This window comes from Zingiber officinale, chromosome 1A (genome assembly GCF_018446385.1).
Source record: "Zingiber officinale cultivar Zhangliang chromosome 1A, Zo_v1.1, whole genome shotgun sequence".
NCBI lineage: Eukaryota > Viridiplantae > Streptophyta > Magnoliopsida > Zingiberales > Zingiberaceae > Zingiber > Zingiber officinale.
In genome coordinates, this window is record NC_055987.1 from 141397827 (window position 1) to 141410045 (window position 12219).

Here is a 12219-nt window from a genome sequence, read left to right on the forward strand (position 1 = left end):
AGACTTTGAATCGATCGGTCGATCGATTCAGAGCGCCTCTGTGCTCTCTGGAAATGGCTGAATCGATCGACCCATCGATTCAGCTTTTCTCGCATCTGTGCGCAAGAAATCCAGTCCCTAATCGATTGGTCGATCTATTGGAGATACCCAATTAATCAATCGATCGGCTGATCAATTGGGAGAGGTTCTGTGCTTGTAATATTTGCTCCCAATCGATCAACCGATTGATTGGGCTAAATCTTCTTCGCGACACACATCTAATCGATCAACTGATCGATTGGACTATGGTTCAATCGATCGATTAATCAATTGACCCACCTTTGACTTACCTAAATCAAGTCCAAAGTTTCCAAACCCAACATCTGGTCAACCATGATCTGTTGGAACCTTATGCCTAGCATCCGGTCAACCTTAACCTGCTAGGACTCCTTCACCAAGTGTTTGGTCAATCCTTTTGACCCCCTTGGACTTTTTTCCTAGTGCTAAATGTCCGACCAACCTTGACCCACTTAGACTTACCGTCTCGGGCCAAGTGTTTGGTCCTTCATGACCCACTTGGGCTTCCTTCCACCAGATATCCGATCATCTTTGATCCATCTGAATTTCCTTGTGTCAAGTATCCAGTTAATCCTTTGACCTACTTGGACTTCTCACACCAGGTGTCCGGTCAGTCTTGATCCACCTGATTTCCACGTGTCTGGCTTCACTCACTAGGTCTTTCCAATGCCCGACTTCACTCACCGGGACTTCTACCTACTTGGTTTCACTCACCAAGACTTCTACCTACTTGGCTTCACTCACCAGGACTTTCACCTGCCTTCACTCACCAGGATTTTTCATCTGCCTAGCTTCACTCATCATGACTTCTCATCTGTTTGGCTTCACTCACCAGGACTTTCACCTAGATTTACTCACTAGGCTTTTTCCACTGTCCGGCTTCACTCACCAAGACTTTCACCTAACTTCACTCACTAGGATTTCCCAACTGTCTAGCTTCACTCACTAAGTCTTTCACCTGACTTCACTCACCAGGATTTTCCAACTGCTTGGCTTCACTCACCAGGACTTTCAATTTCCTAACTTCTAGTTAGGACTTTCTCAGTCAAGTATCTAGTCAACCATTTAACCTACTTGACTCTTCTTCACATTTAACTGGTCAACCTTGACCAAAGGAAAATTGTATCAACAATCTCCCCAAATGGATGATTGCATCTGCAATCTCCATATATTGTCAAACATCGAAACCCAAATATCAAGATTCAAGCTTGAGCTAACTTAAGCTTAGTCAACCAGGTCAACCTTGACCAAAGGAATATTGCACCAACAATCTCCGCCTTTAATGTTTAACAATACCTTTAAGTTAGGCTAATCTCATAGCCTCAATTTCCTTTCATGCCAAAGTATGAATGAGTGTTTCCTTCATCCCCCCCTTTCCTAGAGGGCAAACTCCCTCTTTAGGTAATGAAAGTCTAAATTAAATCCTACATTCTCCCTCTATTGACACACATCAAAAAGAACTCTCCCCCTGAAGAGTTACTCATCATTATTCACAACTTCACTCGTTGTTCACAACACCACAATGAAGGTCTCATACCCCTCATTATCTCTAATGTTCACCCTTGAGCATTAACCAATCCAACAATGAAGGTCTCATACCCTTCATTATCTTCAATGCCCACCCTTGAGTATTAAATCTCTTCACAAACACAAAATGGTCACATACCCTTCATTGTATCCAATGCTCATCCTTGAGCATTTTTCAAGAGAAGGATATACCACCTCCCATGGTTTCAGAAAATAATTTTCATATCCTTAGCGAGTGACTCCCCCTAAAGATATGGTTGTAACTTCTTTTATTTCACTAACAATGACTTGAAATCCCTAAACCTTTAGGAAACTCAAATTTAGAAGTTTTGAGATTCAAAACTTCAATATTGAAACCAAACCTCAACATAAACTCCTACTTAGTCTCTCTTAACCAATCCATCCTTGTTTTCATCATGAAAACTCCCCCTGAATGTATATACATGTGTATCAAGGGATTAGAAATGATTACCTAGACTAAAAATGATTTAAAAATGCTGAAAGTAGACATTTACAGTCAAAATCAGCCATTTTAATCGATTGGATTAGGTCTCAATCGATTGAAACCATTTCAATCGATCCACTGATCGATTCAGAGAGGTTCTGTTCGTAGAACCTGTCTCTGAATCGATTGGTTGATCGGTCAAGGAGAGAATGGATTGATCGGCTGATCGATTCTGTGAGTTACTGCTCACGGGAAATACCTCCCAATCGATCGGCTGATCAATTGGAGCTCTGATTTCTTGAAATAAAGTTTCATTGAAATTCAGAAACTCTCCAAAAATTCTACAAAGTTCTAAAAATTATGAAAATTATTGTAGACATTACTTAGAGTATATGCTATTATAAAAAAAAATAGTTTTATATGAAAATACTTCCTATTTTCAAAGATTGACACAAACTTGAAAACTTGTAAAAACTTTAGTATTTTCTTCTAGTTTGTGTCTAACTTTTCAATGATGATTACTATCAACAGATAGTTTTCACCAAGGTTTTCCAAAAATATTTTAAAATTATTTTCAAACCAATATCCAACCATGTTCTTTGGGCTCAATGCACATGACTTGTACATTAGTTTTCCCAATGATTGAAAACACATAACTATGTGTTTTAATGAACCTAAAACTCAAAAGAATGCACTAAATCAACATCTTAAATTTTGGTCATCATCCTAAGATATCACTTGTATCTAATGTATAATAAAACACACACAAGTCACCTTATAGTTCTTTGTGAGATGTAAAGTTTGATTTTGCCCTAAACTAGGGATCATACATAACTATCTAGGCATTTTGGATTATGAACACCCCACCTAGGATGTCACTTGTTAGTAAATGTCATTTGTCCTTAATTGCAAGGAATTAAAAATAATGCATGATGAGTTATGGCATACATTATGGAACCCTATGGTAAGAAATTATATCCTTCTTAGCGTTACGTTTGTATCTCAACCCTCTATGACCATTGGATGACTTATGTGCTCCTAGACCTAGATTATGCTCATTTTGCCCTTTTAGGATATTTTCCATCATTTTTAGGGTCTTTTTAATTTTATCAAGTCTTGATCTCAAGACTTGATTTTCTTCTTATAAATCCCTAGATTTTGATTTTTCATTAAATCCTTGAGCATTTTTATTTCTAGGCTTATAATTACGGTCCTTAGTGTTCTTGCCTAGGTTTTTATCTACCTTCCTAACCCTAGGTGTGGTGGTCTTAGCATGAAAAGCTACATGATTTTCATTAATATTATCATGCCTCCTATTCCTATGGTAAATAGCATTAAAATGATATAACTTAGAATTAGCATGCTTTTTATCACGACTCAAAGGGATAGGCTTAACAAATGATACATTGGGTTTTACCTTAGAAACTCCCCCTTGACTTGAGCTTCCTCCCTTGACTTTGACCTCTTTCCTCTCCTTAGGACATTGACTCCGATAATGCCCTTTTTGATGACACGAGAAGCACACAATGTGCTCCTTGCTCTTCTTTGTTGTGGGGGCGGTCTCCTTGGGCTTCTCCTTGCCCTTAAGTGTCACTTAGCCCTTCTTCTTGGCCAATTTAGGGCACTTGCTTTTATAATTCTCATGTTCTTTACACTCAAAGCAAATGATATAATCTTTATTATTAACAATTGAAATTATTATACCTTTGCTCGTAGGGGTGGCATCTTCCCCTTTTGATCCGGATGTAGAGGCTTCATCTTGATCCAACAATGATGCTACTCCAATTGATTTGACTTGACTTTTGGAGGTGGAAGCTTCTTCATCTTCATCCCTTCTCGATCTGGAGATGGAGGATTCTTCTTCTTCTTCGTCCTCTTTTAAATAAAACAAGGAGTATGCTCCCTCCTTGCCTTTTTCTTTGCATTTTGTAGAGGATGAAGCTTCTTATTCTTCTTCTTCCGATGTTGAGCATGTCTCAACCTCGGACTCCTCTCCTCCTTGATCTTGATCCAATGAGTTGCCTTCTTTGGATTCTTCTTGATTTTGTACAGTGGAGGAGATCTCATGAATCTTTGCCAATTTGCTTCAAAGCTCCTTGGCATCCTTGAATTCTCCAACTTGAGTCAAAATATTTCTTGGAAATAAATTGACCAATAGCTTGGTCACTTTGTCATTTGCCTCGCTCCTTTGAATTTACTCTTGGCTCCATTTGCTCTTCTTGAGAATTTTACCCTTTGAATTTGTTGGAACTTCAAAGCCTTCCATTAGAGCAAACCGTTACTCTATCTCCATCATCAAGAAATTTTTGATTCTTGATTTCCAAGAATCGAAGCTTGTCATTGTGAATGGTGGAGGCACCCTCGTGTCGAATCCGAGTCCATATCGGAATTCCATTTGAAGTTGAGCTTTTGTTGAAGTCTTCGACTTTATAGATTTTGCTCCAACTTCTTCACCCTCTAGCTTTGTTGTCCCTTGCGGCGATGATTCCGGTGAAGAGCGACCTTACTCTGATACCACTTGTTAAGGTCGAAATGTACTAGAGGGGGGGGGGGTGAATAGCTTGTCGCGCTTGATTGCTTGCTTCATTGTTGTTGATAGGTAGCGGAATAAGACTACGAAGCACTCTACAATGCTAACACGATAATTTACTTAGTATCCACCTCAAGAAGAGGTGACTAATCCAAGGATCAGTCCCCCACTCACTCATCCACTATGAAAATACTCCTTTACGGTAACTATTGAAGGCGGAGAAGCCTTGTACAAGCTCACACATAAAGATATACAAGAAGATCAAAATACAAGCTGATACAATATCAAATCTTACAAGATTTACACGGTAGAAACCCTAGCTTACTTTTCTTCTTGCTTGAATACACCTCTTGACTTGCTTGGAAGTGCAACAACACTCCTCTCTAAGCCTCCAAGATTTGGTGTGTGTCAGTGAGCTCAGTGGAGAACGGATCGTAAAGAACGGTGAAGAAGCGTTTGAAGCCGTATAGAAGAAATCGCTCGCAACAGCTTTAAACCTGCTCAACGGTCAAATCCCAATTGATTGAACGACTCTCAATCGATTGGGAAGGCTTTGAATTGATCGGTCGATCGATTCAGAGCACCTCTATACTCTCTGGAAATAGTTGAATTGATCGACCCATCGATCCAGCCTTTCTCGCATTTGTGCGTGAGAAATCCAGTCCCCAATCGATCGACCGATCGATTGGATATACCCAATTGATCGGCTGATTTATTGGGAGAGGTTATGTGCTTGTGATATTTGCTCCCAATCGATCAACCGATCAATTAAGCCAAATCTTCTTCGCGGCACGTATCCAATCGATCAACTGATCGATTGGACTACGGTTCAATCGATCAATTGATCGATTGACCCACCTTTGACTTGCCTAAATCAAGTCCAAAGTTTCCAAACCCAACATCCAGTCAACCGTGACCTGTTGGAACCTCATACCTAGCATCCGATCAACCTTGACCTACTAGAACTCCTTCACCAAGTGTTTAGTCAATCCTTTTGACCCACTTAGACATTCTCCTAGTGTCAAATGTCCGGTCAACTTTGACCCACTTGGACTTACCATCTCGTGCCAAGTGTCTGGTCCTTATGACCCACTTGGACTTCCTTCCACCAGATGTCCGGTCATTCTTGACCCATCTGGATTTCCTTGTGCCAAGTATCCAATCAACCCTTTGACCTACTTGGACTTCTCACACCAGGTGTCTGGTCAACCTAGACTCACCTAGATTTCCACGTGCCTGACTTCACTCACCAAGTATTTCCAATGTCCGGCTTCACTCACCGGGACTTCTACCTGCCTGGCTTCACTCACCAGGACTTTCACCTGGCTTCACTCACCAGGATTTTTCATCTGCCTAGCTTCACTCACTAGGACTTCCCATCTGCCTGGCTTCACTCACCAAGACTTTCACTTATCTTCACTCACTAGGGTTTTCCCACTGCTCGACTTCACTCACTAGGACTTTCACCTAGTTTCACTCACTAGGATTTTTCAACTGCCTAGCTTCACTCACTAGGTCTTTCACCTGGCTTCACTCACCAGGATTTTCTAACTGCCTGGCTTCATTCACCAGGACTTTCAACTACCTAACCTCCAGTTAGGACTTTCCTATTCAAGTATCCGGTCAATCCTTTGACCTACTTGACTTTTCTTCACATCTAACTGGTCGACCTTGACCAAAGGGGAATTATATCAACAATCTCCCCAAACGAATGATTGCATCTGCAATCTCCATATATTGTCAAACATCGAAACCCAAACAGCAAGACTTAAGTTTGAGTCAACTCAAGTTTAGTCAACCAGGTCAACCTTGATCAAAGGAATATTACACCAATAGTCAATGCCAAGCCAGGGAAGGGGTCCCAGCGATGACCCTCCGACGTTCAAGTCAGTCACTGGAAAGAGAGAAGAAAACAGAACAACAATAAACACAGGCGTGAATAATAAATAACACGTACCTCTGTCAGTGTATGGACCCTCCTTTATATAGTATCCTAGTAGGTGACTTGCATGCTCCTTAAGGCATGGACACATTCTCCAATTTATTCTATAAAAAGACTTATCAGGAAAATGCCTCTGATACCATACATTAATAGGGCATGCACATCCCTGACAAGACAGTAGAAACTTCCACCGTATGATTCACCTATTGACCATACCTTCTGTCAGCGACACTATCTCCCAAAAGGATATTGAGAGATACATCAAAGATCTCTCTGTTCGGTCGAGCGGGGAAGCCACTTGGCTGGGGACACCTTCGCTAGGTTAGCATCAGTTAGTATTCCTTGCGGTAACTGGGTATAGGAGCTCGGTTCCGCCTGACCTAACTAACTCTCCAGTCATCCCAATGCTCCTCTACTCCGTGATGAGCGCCTGTTGATCTTGACTGTATGGGCATTCTGCTTGGACCTTAGCTGTACGGGCCTTCTCCAGACTAATCACTTCATGCTCGATCAGCTAGTGCAGTAGAGATCCGCTCGACCCCCCTTTGGTGAGCTTGTTGGTTCTTTCGTGTTGACATTCTTAACTTTGACCTCCACATTGATTGCTATCTCTGTCCTTTGACCCGTACTTAATGGCCCTCATTTATCACCGCATCAGCCTACTAGTCTTCACAGCTAATGACCTCCTTTGTGCCACGACAAAGATCATGGGGAAGAGCACTTATAGGACAATCTACAAGGTGACACGAGGATGGAAGCCAAGTTGCAATGAAGAGGCTAAGGGAGAAGCTTGCCAAGAGCCAAAAAGAATTCGAGACTGAGGTGAATGTGATCAGAAAGATTTAGCACCTGAATCTTTTGCCTATGAAAGCTTACTACTTGGGGTCTAAAGGAGAGAAGTTCCTGGTCTTCGATTTAATGTCCAAGGGCAACCTTTCCTCCTTTCTACATGATAAGTTCTTGTTCACCGCCACCCTTTTAGTGGTTCTCATTGAGTAGTTTTTCCCTGCTCTGTCGAACCAATTTGAGGGCTTTCATGGAGCAGAGAGCAGTTTGTTTTGTTAGGATGTAAACTAAAAGTCTAGATTTTTATATAAACATTTGTTTTGAAATGAGAATCACATTTGTCAAATGTCTGCATTTAGTTAAATGCAGTTGTCCATTTAATTTATATTGTAGATAATATGGTGTGTGGTGTCACACAGAAGATCATGTTATCAGTTTGTTATAAATTATAAATAGTAGTTCACAACCAAGATGGATTGGGACAAACCATTGGAATGGTTGTAGTGTAATTTGGTATTAGTTTGTCTTGACTATAAAATTGCACTAGTACACTATGTGTGTATTGAGCAGGATGATTTGAAGTTGTTTCTTTTTATACTGACTGCATAAAAGAAAAGAACCTCTGTTATTATGGATGTGCGTACTCTTAATCCCGATATAATAACAAACACATATACTTAGTATTTATTCCTTTAATTTATCAATGGGCGAGATTTATTCGTTAAATCAATAGGCCCGATAAGTTGGGAAATAATATTATTTATATGGTGTGTTGTTGATTATAGAAGGAAATTGTGTCCTATTTATATAGGTTGATGATGTCCCCTTGAGGAGCTCATAAGAATTATTATGTAAACCTTGCAGGTGGACTTAGTTCGGCATGATAATGAAGTTGAGTGGTACTACTTTTGGAGCTAGATATTAATTAAGTTGTCAGTAACTCATTTAATTAATGGACATTCGATATCTTAACCACAAGGAGACTAATGCACTCATGATAAGAAGGAGCTCATAATGTAATATGAGATTGGTGTGGTAGTTCAATAATGACTCTTTAGTGGTATGAGTTATTATTGATGAACTTGAGTTGGGTGTTTAGGTCGAACACAAGAAGCTCAAGTCCATCAGGAGGCCAAAATCAATTTCTCCTCTAGGTCCCTGTTGTAGCCTCTTATTAAAAGCCTTTTTATCCACCCAAAGACCAGCTTCTTACCCAAGCTAGGGGCCAACCACATCCTTGCTTGGTGCCCAAGCAAGGGGCCGACCAAGCCCTCTTGGTGCCCAAGATGTGGGTCAGCCAAGCCATGCTTGGTGCCCAAGCATGGGCCCAACCATACAAGAAGAGAAAAGAAAGTTTTGTTGAAAACAAAATTTTATTAAATTTTTTTCTTTTATAGCTTTCTACAATAAATTAAAAGAGAATTTTTAATTTTGTTAAAATCTTTCCTTTTTTGTAGTTATTTACAATGGTTAAAAGAGAGATTTTAATTTTGTTAAAATCTTTCCTTTTTTAACCAACCATTATAGGAATAAAAGGAAGATTTTGTTTAAAACAAAATTTTATTATAATATTTCCTTTTATAGTTATTTACAATGGTTTAAAAAAAGAGATTTTAATTTTATAAAAATCTTTCCTTTTTGCAAACCATCTACAATAGTAAATAAAAGGAAATTTTATTAAAAACTTTCCTTTTGTAGCCATCACAATAGGAAATTTAAAAGAGAGAGATTTTAATTATTATTAAAATTTCCTTTTTTGCCATAACCAAGGATTATAAAAGAGAGATAGAGGATGCCTTATGGGAATAACGAGTAACACAACCTAATCTCTCTCTTTTATTCTCTTAGTGGTCGGCCCTTCTCTCCTTCTCTTTTCCCTTTGTTTTCTTCTCTTAAGGTCGGCGACACATCAAGCTCCATCTTCTTGTGGCCGGTTTGCTTGGAGGGGAAGAAGAAGATAAGGAAGTTTCCTATTTTAGCATTCCTTGGGTGGTCGAAGCTTGTAGGCAAAGAAGAAGGTTCGGGTGGATTTAATATTGGTAGAACGTCGCTCACACGACGTCCAAGAGGAGGAGAGGAATACAACAGAAGATCAAGAGGTCTTTAGCTGCAAAGAAAGGTATAACTAATTATTTGTTTCCGCTGCACAATTAGTTTGTGTTCTTTGTATGAATCCTGAAATACCAATACAAGAGGCTATCAATTTTGTGTATCGATTTTATGTTTCGATTTTGTGTTTCTATTGTAGTCTCTATAATTAAACCTAAGGTTACTGTAAGAAGTTTAAATATTCAATTTCTTTGAAAGGCTTTGTCTAGGAAGTGGTGGATGATCCCATACCCAAAAAGGCTGAGTACCTCATCATGTTTAATCTGGAAGTCAATCTTTGAAATAGATATTTAATCAACTTCTGTAGAGCACATGGGCTGCTAGGAAAAGTTTTGTTCTTGTACAAATTTTTGAACAAGGGAAATAGAACGGAATTCCAAGTAGCACCCAACAATTGGTATCAGAGCTAGTTTTCTTCCTCTGTGTGTTTGGTTTTCAGTTAAATTATTCACTTTTCATACCTAAATTTAGGCAGGATAATAGTAGGATGTGCAAATAGATTTAACTCTGTGGTTGCAGGCATCCTAGTTCCAACTATTATGGCCCTATTGTGTTTGTGTGTGATTGGACCCTCGGGCATGTCGAGGGCATTTTATGTGTGTGCATGATTGTAATTATTAAATACTGCAGGAGCTGTATTAGTTTTAGGATTTTACATTCTGTTCGATCTAGATTATATGTACATTTCCTTGTGGAATATAGAATCGATAAATATAAAATTTTATTTTTGTCGCGGATCGTATCCTTGCGAAGAATGGTGTTATTTGAGGACCAGAGGCACAGTGAAAAAGGAAGCAAGATAGACGCGACGACATGACCCGTTGGCGACGGCTAGGGTTGGTGGCACACGGAGGACAGCTATAGATGAAGACATAATAGTTGGAAAATTATTTTTTATATTCATTACCTTTTGTGTTGTTTATATGTGCTGTGTGTGTGTGTGTGTGTGCATGTTAAAATTTCTTGTTTTAAATAACTAAGTGGGAGAGGAATTATTTAAATTTCACGGTCTCCATTACTGGTTTGTAAGTGATGCATTCAAGCTTACACATTAGCTCTGAGTGTCTTCCTCCACATCGGATGAGTTTGTTTGCGGATCACTAGATCAAACTTCCTTTATGGATGATTATAGGAAATTATTTAGGTTTGTGTGATCTTCTCCATCTGAAAGGACGTAATCCTATTTAATGGACTAAGTATCAAGTAATGGTATATACTTAGGTGTATTTAATAGTATCCTCCCCATCGGAGTCACTGCTATTATTTGAGTGACAGAAAAAAACCAACTATTAATTTTATTTGTCATAAAGTTAGGTTGACAAGATAATAAAATTAATGGGTAAAACTCCCTTTTACAAATGTTTGAATTTGTATACGTCCACACTATCGTGGTATACAAAATTCACGGTGTTTTGAGGTGTTGGTAAATTTAAATGATATTGTTTGAGGAATCAATATTATTTTAAATTCTAAAGTTTTGACCAAATATTTTGTGATTCTTAGGATTTCAAATGGCTTTCAATCCTCTTGCTGTTATATTGAAAGAAAACAAACTTACTGGTTCCAATTACATTGATTGGAAATGAAACTTGGACATTGTCTTAACGGATTGTCCTTGCAGAAATGAGAACAATGAAGGTGTATCTTATTCATTAGTTGTCGAAACATGTTTAGTGGTGTTATCTACCGGTACCTGGTGTATATATACGGGAGCCACTGATCATGTCTGTAATTCATTGTAGGGGTTCCAAGAAACCCGACGACTACATGAAGGGGAAATCATCCTCTACATGGGCAATGCTACGAGAGTGGCGGCTGTTACGGTGGGAGATGTTTATTTGTCCTTTGATAGGAATAAAACATTGATTTTGAAAAATTACATTTATGTACCAAGTTTTAGAAAGAACTTGATTTTAATTTCTAAACTATTTATAGATTCTATTTCTTTTGATGATAAAGTAGTTGTCAAGAAAAATAGGGTAGTTATCTGTTCTGATACATTGGTTGGCAATTTGTATACTCTAAATCCAATAACTTCCACGATGCAACAAATGAAAATTAATAACACATCTTCTAATTCTAATAAGAGAAAGCAGCCTTCGAAAGTGAACCAAATATATCTTTGGCATCTAAGGCTTGGTCATATTAACTTGAGTAGGATTCAAAGGCTAACCGATGGACCTTTGGGTTCATTGGTGGTGGAAGACTTTCCAACCTGTGAATCTTGCTTGGAAGGAAAAATGACCAAGAGACCTTTTAAGGCCAAGGGGTATAGAGCCAAAGATGTGTTGGAATTAGTTCATTCTGATTTGTGTGGACCTATGACTATCCAGGCAAAAGGTGGTTTCGAATATTTTATCTCTTTTATGACGACTATTCGAGATACGAGTACATTTACTTGATGCGCCGCAAGTCTGAGTGCTTTGATAAGTTTAAAGAGTACAAGTATGATGTGAAGAAACGTCATGGTAAAAGTATCAAGACACTACGGTCTGATCGTGGTGGTGAGTACCTCTTAGGAGAGTTTAGGAGTTACATATCAGAGGTCGGGTGATCCTGTCCGAATGCTGAGTCGATGGGACGCTGGGCACGTGGCGCTCTCCGAACTGATGATGTGGATCTCTGACTGATCGTATGGATCTCTGGCGAACCTGCAAGGAAGTCGAGCCAGGAAGGGGTTCCCGGCGACGACCCTCCGACGCTCAAGTCAGGCAAGAGGAAAACGATGAAGTGGCTCCAAAGATGAGAGATCGCATACCTCCGGCGAAGTCTGAGGGCTCTTATATAGAGCTGTGGGGAGGCTTATGCACACCTACCGAGGCG